Source organism: Eschrichtius robustus, chromosome 3, assembly GCF_028021215.1.
Source record: "Eschrichtius robustus isolate mEscRob2 chromosome 3, mEscRob2.pri, whole genome shotgun sequence".
NCBI lineage: Eukaryota > Metazoa > Chordata > Mammalia > Artiodactyla > Eschrichtiidae > Eschrichtius > Eschrichtius robustus.
Genome location: NC_090826.1, coordinates 101358159 through 101365370, shown reverse-complemented (window position 1 = coordinate 101365370; position 7212 = coordinate 101358159). Strand labels below are relative to the sequence as shown.

The following is a 7212-nucleotide window of genomic DNA, read 5'->3' as shown; positions in this document are numbered from 1 at the left end:
GGAAAACCTGATTTTATTTTACCTTGGCCTCTTTGTCATCAAAATAATATAAATTGCCAAATTAAACTTTCTATTCTCAGATTTTAAAAGGCATTAACTACCATTATGTATATCTCCATCTTACCCATGAGAGGGCAGTAGAATACATACATGTTAATTCATTTATTAAATCCATGCAGATTTGGTTTCCAATTTGGTACTTGGAATTCGATCTGCTCATTTTGTCATATAATCTCCTGGAATTCAAAGTTTGAACTTTGAAATAAATTTGAATTTTAAAATAAATTCCAAAGCCACACTATTCTAGCCCCCAATTTTATCTTAAACAATTGTTTGGGAAGTTTTCTAAATACATAAGTGTTTTTTTGGTGGTGAGCAGGAGGAGTCCATAAAGATCAGTGTTCAAAATTTACTACAAATTTATTTCCTCATTGAGACATGATTAAAAATATGTCTTGTCATTCCTCTTTTTTCCCCCCCATCACAGAAGAGACTTCCTGTTTCATTGTCCACGGCTCATGGTTTCACAGTGGTTTGGGATATGCAGCTTTTATTGCTTTGGCTACGTTGGCTTGTGACAGTCATCTGTGATGTGTAACCAAACACTGCTCTTTCTGGCCGTCTTCTATTTTGGTACCTCTATGCGAACAGATGTGGGGAGAGTTTGATCACCAAATCCAAGAGGTTCTGGTGGGGGTGGGGTGAGGTAGGGTGGAGTCGGGCGGGCAGAGGCAGGGTGGGGTGGTTAGCAAGTGCCTGGGAAACAGGCTCAAATCATCCTTGACTCGCAGCCTTAGTGAAACTGGGCTGCTGCTCGCAGTAGGCACTGCGCCATTCACATACCTGAGTATGAGTGTGTTCCAGGCGTAGCGCTTAAGCATGGGTGTCACAACAGGGCGTGGGAGCCGACCTCAGGCACTGGGAGTATCAAAGGCACCCCTGCTCTGGGATTTCAAGCCTCAGGTGTCCGGAGCGTCATTTGCATCTGTGTATGTTTCAAGTAGGCGCTGTACTGCAATTGCCGGAGAAATGTTTGTTTCCTCCTTGAGCTCAGCCCGAGAAATGGTGCTGCTCTTTCACTGGAGACACCAGGCCTACTGAGCCCGGTGGCAGGAGACAGTTCTATGGTTTCCTTGAGTGAGGTGCCATTTGGATTCCTTGATTAGGCTTTCTCTCGCGGGTGGCTGTGAGGAGTCAACCTTCGTGTAAAGTTCTGGTCCTTCGCCGTGGGGCCTGTCGGACGGCAGGCACGGCGACGGCGAAGGAGCTTTGGCTAGAGGCCCTCGGCCGGACGACAGTGGCGCCGGTAGCCTGCCTGCTGGGGCCGCACCCTTTCGGCGCCCAAGGTCCTGGGCAAGGTTCTGGCCCCTACGCCGAACTCCAGAGGGGGCGGTTCCCCTCTGGACAGTCCCTGGGCGGTGCCGGGGGCGGGCCCGACCGTGAGGGGTGGGAACAGGAACCAATAAGAACAGGGCTTTGCCGGGGCGGGGCCTGCGGCCGGGCGTGTGGGGGCGGGCCGGAGCCCACCCAGAGTGGGAGCGAGGCGGCTGGGCGCTTCTGCGCGGAGGACGAGAGCCTCGGAGCCCAGCCGCGGAGGCGGCGTCGAGGACGAGAGCAAGTAGGGGCAGGGCCACCCGGGCGGGGTGTGAGGCAGGGGTTTCAGACCCTCGCGGTGGAGGGGGTCGTACGCCGGGTGTCGGGAGCGGGGCCACGGAGCGTCGGGCGCCGTCGGGCCGCAGCGCGGGAGCGTGCCGGCGGAGGTGTCGGCGCCGGCCACGCACTTTCGGCACCTCCCCGGCCTGGAGGGACGCCCGAGCGTGCGGCCCGGCGCCCAGCGGATGCCGCGCGTTGGGAGCCCGCTCGTCGGCCTCGGCGGTTGTGGCGGAGCCTGGCTGAGGGTCTCCTCGCCGCTCCCCTCGGGGCGCGGGGACCGTCGTCCAGGTGGCGCTCGGGGACGCTCGACAGTCCTGGGGTAGAGGCAGGGAGCGCCCCGCATCCAGGAAGAAACGCGGGGCTCTCTCCAGGATTAGCCACGGCGCTTGAACGTCGACAGGCTGAGACGACGGACTTTACATTTTTGCTTTTTTGTGCTTTGATTCTTAACAGAATCTGGCGAGCACAGTAGTGAAAGTTGTCAAGTAGGATTTTGATTTAAAAATCTGGCATTGGAACATCTAAGAGATTCTAACTAGTATGGCAGAAGATGATCAGAATATGAGTCAGGGGCTGGAGCCTCAGCCAGGACCCACATACCAGATGTGATTCCTCGGTCAAGTCGACTTTTCTGGGCCTACGTTTCCTTAGCTGTAAAATCGAGATGCTCATGCATACCTGGGGGTATTCTGAGGGTCAGATGAGATGCGTGAGAGTACTCTATAAGTGTTAGGTATTGCATATTCTGTAAAACAGCTACGAAGTGCCAGGCACATAGTAGGCACGTTGTAAACCTTTACCCTAAAGCTAGTGATTCACCTAACAGTGTTTTAGATAAAGTCCTACATCTTCGTTTACTGTGTAAATAAATTGCTTAAGCTCATTTCCCACAAATCACCATTGTTGGAAGTGTCCGTTTTTAACTGATTAATGAGTTTTTCTAGAATAGCATATATTATCGATACACTGTTACTGAATTGTTTACCAAGAAGTTTGGTAGCAATCAATCTATGTCTTTGCTTTAGATAAATAGTTGTAGTTTAAGTTACCTGGTAAAGTAAGCTGGGAGTATTGTTTCAAATCAGACTTGTATTTGCTTTTGTAAGATTTAAGTCCTCCAAAACAAAATTAATATATAGCCGCATTTTGGGGGTACAGCCTTTATTATAGACATGTGCATTATTTTCTTTGGGTATGTGTGTGAGGTGTTGCAGCGGGAGAGCAGAAATGAAAAAAGAGTAGTAGATTGCAACCAGCAGACTTTGACTAGGGATACTTATAGGCGTGTTCTGAAGTCATTTCCCAGGCAGAAACCAGGAAATGTAGTAATTGTGTCTCTTGGCTTTTCATTAGTTTTTTTGTGTTGAGTGTGGCAGTAGATTTTTAAAAAAATGCAAATATAAAGGAAGAATATTAGTTTTTCTGATGTGACAATAAGCACTTTTCTAAAGCTGAAAATTACGTTTTAAATGATCTGTAGTAAGTCTTACATTATAGACAAGAATTTTAGACCAGTGGATACCAAGATCAAATTAAATGGAGGAGTAGAGAGAAAGTTTCTAGTGAATGTAATGTTTGTGTTGCTTTAACAGCTTTACATGTTTCAACAGTTCAGTGCAAGATGGATGCTTTGAAACACCAATTTCAAACATGTACTCCATATATAAATTTTGCTGTGATTTATAATTTGTTGATCTTGGAGGACTGAAGCCTTATAGTCACGTTATTTATTGAGCACCTAATACATTCCAAGGCACAGTTTTAGCACTTATATTATATTCATGTATGGGCAGGATATAATTCCTTCCATCTAGGAGATTACACTTTACCAAGTGGGCTAACATAAGCTGTTTTTAAAACTGATGTTAACAATAACATCAACCAGCGTTTATTGGGACCTTCTTTGGGCCAGGCAGTGCTCTAAATTCTTTACATGCATTATCTTATTTAATCCTTACAACAGCATCATGAGGGGTGTTATTATTATGATCTCCTCATTGAGAAACAAAAAGGTTGAATAACTTTCCCATATCAAACAGCCTAGGTGCCAGAGCTAGGTAGGACTCAACCCAGACAGTTGGGCTCCAGAAATCCTGATCTTAACCTCTTCATTATACTGAGTGTAAAATTCTGTGAGTGAGATACAAATGAAATCCAACAAGCGTTTAAAAGAAAGTTCTGTAAAGAACTTCTTCAAAAAGAAGGAAAGAAAGAGAGAGAGAAAGAAACTGGTATTGCAAGGTGTAGATGAAGGCATATCCAAGCTACAATTTAATTATACTTTATATATAGGAGAATTTTTTTTTCCTGGTGAATGATGTGGGATTCTTTTTGTTTCTAAGTCCTCAGTCACTCAGTTACTACAATTATGGCATTATCTTAATACTATAAGAGGTGATTATTTTTTAATAAGAAGTTTAAAATGTTTGTTCTCAGACCATAAGTTAAAGTTAGATTCAAGAAAAGAAAATGTTTCCCTGCCTTCAAGGTGCTTATAACTAGACATGTAAATAAGTCCCTACAATTTCAGTGTGATAAGAGTTATAACAGAGATATAGTTATAGAGTTAATGGGACCATTGATGAGGGAAGATAATTCTGTATATGGTAGGGAGGAGGATTAGTGAGAAGATACCATATTTGAATTTGGCTTTAAAGGATGAATAGGAGTTTGCTGAGTTGGGGAAGGGAACAGAAGATATGGATGAAAACCAGGAATATTATGTGAAAGTATATGGTATGTTTGAGGAATGTGTTGTAGTCCACATTGTCACTAAAAGTCAGAGTGTATAGCGATGTGGGGTTGGACTAAAGAAGGTGGTGCCTGGAAATAAGCTGAAAAAAATAAAATTGCAGAGCTTGGTTGCCAATCACGTTAGGATTGCTGAAATTTCTAGAAATTAGGTAAATGTGGGATTTCAATGCCTATCATTTGAAATAATGAAGATTTGCCCAGTTTGGCATAATCTTTCACTATAGAATATGGTGTTAAAGGTAGTTTTAATACTTTGAAGTACAGGATATACTATAAAACAACATACAGATTTACGCAAGTAAAAAGTTATGACTCAGAGAAAGAAAAAAGAAGTCTGCGGTGCCATTTGGTGAAGAGCCTGTTTATCATGCTGAGGACTTTGGACTTGATTCTAAAGACAGTGGAGAGCCAGCGAAGGACTTTAAGTAATTAGGAAAGATAACGTGGTGGTATGGTATAGAGGCTGGATTGGATGGAGAGACAAAAGGTAGAGAGATAAGTTAGAAGGCTGTTGCTATTGAAATAGCCCAGATAAGAGTGGATAAGGGCCTGGAGTAGGAAAATAGTAATAGAGATGAAGAGGAGAGGACAGATGATATTACAAGGCTTAAAAAGTGATTGGCTTTGAAGGTGAACAGAAAAGTAAAAACTTAGTTTCTCAGCTTGGGAAACTGTGGATAGAGGAACTTGGTTTAATTTTTAATGTGAGGGGAAGATAATTGTTTCAGTTTTGAACATGGTGAGTTGGAAGTGTCTATGGAGCATTCAGATAGAGATGTCAAGAGAGGATCCAGAGCCCAGAAGAGAGGCCGAGATTGGGGATTCAGATTTCGGAGTTAACCAGTAAGTGGAAATTGAAGCCATAAGAGCAGATGAAATTGTTTGGGGGGAAGGCAAGGAATTAGAAGAGAAGAGGGCCAAGGATAAATTATTTGCTTTGTATGAATAGAAGGGATTCATTTATACTAATTTTCTTATTAGTTGTGATTATAAAGAAATTAAATGGGTTTTAATTGAAGATTAAACAGCTTTTACATCCAAATGAATCCTCTTCTTTTAAAATTTCACTGGGAGTCACTCATTTATTCCCAAAGTGTATTGCCCAAACTATTATTGGAGTACCTCTTTGTAAAAAAAAAAAAAAACTTTTTAGCAAATTCACAGCCAATCAAGAAAGTAGATCTTCTGGCTTTATGACAGAATTCTTTTTCCTCCTCTGTACTTTCTACTTCCATGCTTATAATAGATGGGCCCCAACTTAAGATGGTTCCGCTTCTGATTTTTCGACTTTACAATGGTGCAAAATTGGTACGTACTCAGTAGAAACTGTACTTCGAATTTTGAATTTTGATCTTTTCCTGGGCTAGCAGTATGCAGTGTGATGCTCTCTCCTAATGCTGGGCAGAGGCAAGGAGTCAACCTCCCAGTCAGCCACATGATTATTGATACAAGGATAAACAGCCAATACACTTATAACCATTTGGTACCCATAGAACCATTCTGTTTTTCACTTTCAGTACAGTATTCAATAAATCACATGAGGTAGTCAACACTTTATTTTATTTTATTTATTTATTATTTTTTAAAATTTTTATTTATTTATTTATTTATGGCTGTGTTGGGTCTTCGTTTCTGTGCGAGGGCTTTCTCTAGTTGCGGCAAGCGGGGGTCACTCCTCATTGCGGTGCGCGGGCCTCTCACTATCACGGCCTCTCTTGTTGCGGAGCACAGACTCCAGACGCGCAGGCTCAGTAATTGTGGCTCACGGGCCTAGTCGCTACGCGGCATGTGGGATCCTCCCAAACCAGGCCTCGAACCCGTGTCTCCTGCATTGGCAGGCAGATTCTCAACCACTGCACCACCAGGGAAGCCCAACACTTTATTTTAAAATGGGCTTTTCAGATCTTCCTCAACTTACCATGGGGTTACATTCTGAAAAACCCATAATAAGGTGAAAATATCATAAGTTGAAAATGCATTTAATACATCTGACCTACCAAACATTGTAGCTTAGCCTAGCCTATCTTAAATGTGCTCAGAACACTTATATTAGCCCACAGTTAGGCAGAATCATCTAACACAAAGCGTATTTTATAATACAGTGTATTATCTCATGTAATTTATTGAATACTGTAGTGTATATGGAAAACAGAATGGTTGTCTGTACAGAATGGTTGTAAGCGTATCGCTTTTTCACCCTCATGATCCTGTGGCTTACTGGGAGCTGCGGCTCTCTGCCGCTGCCCAACATCGTGAGTATCATACTGCATATCACTAGCCCAGGAAGAGATGAAAATTCAAAATACACTTTCTACTGAATGCGTATTACTTTGGTACCATCGTAAAGTCAGAAAATTTTAACTGGAGCCATCATAAGTTGGGGACTGTCTGTAGAACCTGTTTACGTTGAATCAAAGGTAAGAAAGCATATGACTTTCCCCTCACTTGGTTGTTAGCTCTTAGAAGTCAGAGATAGTGCTTTAAAAAAAAAAAAAGCCTCCCATATATTTAGATTATCAATAAATGGTTGATTCATCTTGATAACCAACTTATTCAATCTTGGCTCCAAATGGCTTAGCCATTTCCAAAATTCATTTGCATCTTCAAAGGGTGAAGGTTTGTCACCACTGAGGAGATTCAAAAGAAAGTGTTACGGCTTTGAAGGCATTTTCAAACAAGCAGTTTCAAAAATATTTTCCTAATTTGTAGTATCATTAGAATAAGTGTATGATCTTCTAAGGCAGGGAGTGGAAAACTTTTTCTCTGAAGGGCTAGATAGTAAATATTTTAGACTTTGTGAGCCAT

At 42.6% G+C, this 7212-nt stretch overlaps 1 protein-coding gene across 2 annotated transcripts in view; it reads left to right on the top strand.

Moving 5' to 3' along the window:
- Positions 1 to 1536: 1536 nt before the first annotated feature.
- DENND2C (DENN domain containing 2C) overlaps positions 1537 to 7212 on the top strand; it is a 98971-nt gene continuing 93295 nt past the window's right edge. For both annotated transcript variants that reach the window (XM_068540558.1, XM_068540557.1), the window contains exon 1: positions 1537 to 1618. The gene's annotated coding sequence lies outside the window, so the exon portion shown is untranslated. The remainder of the gene's footprint in view (positions 1619 to 7212) is intronic.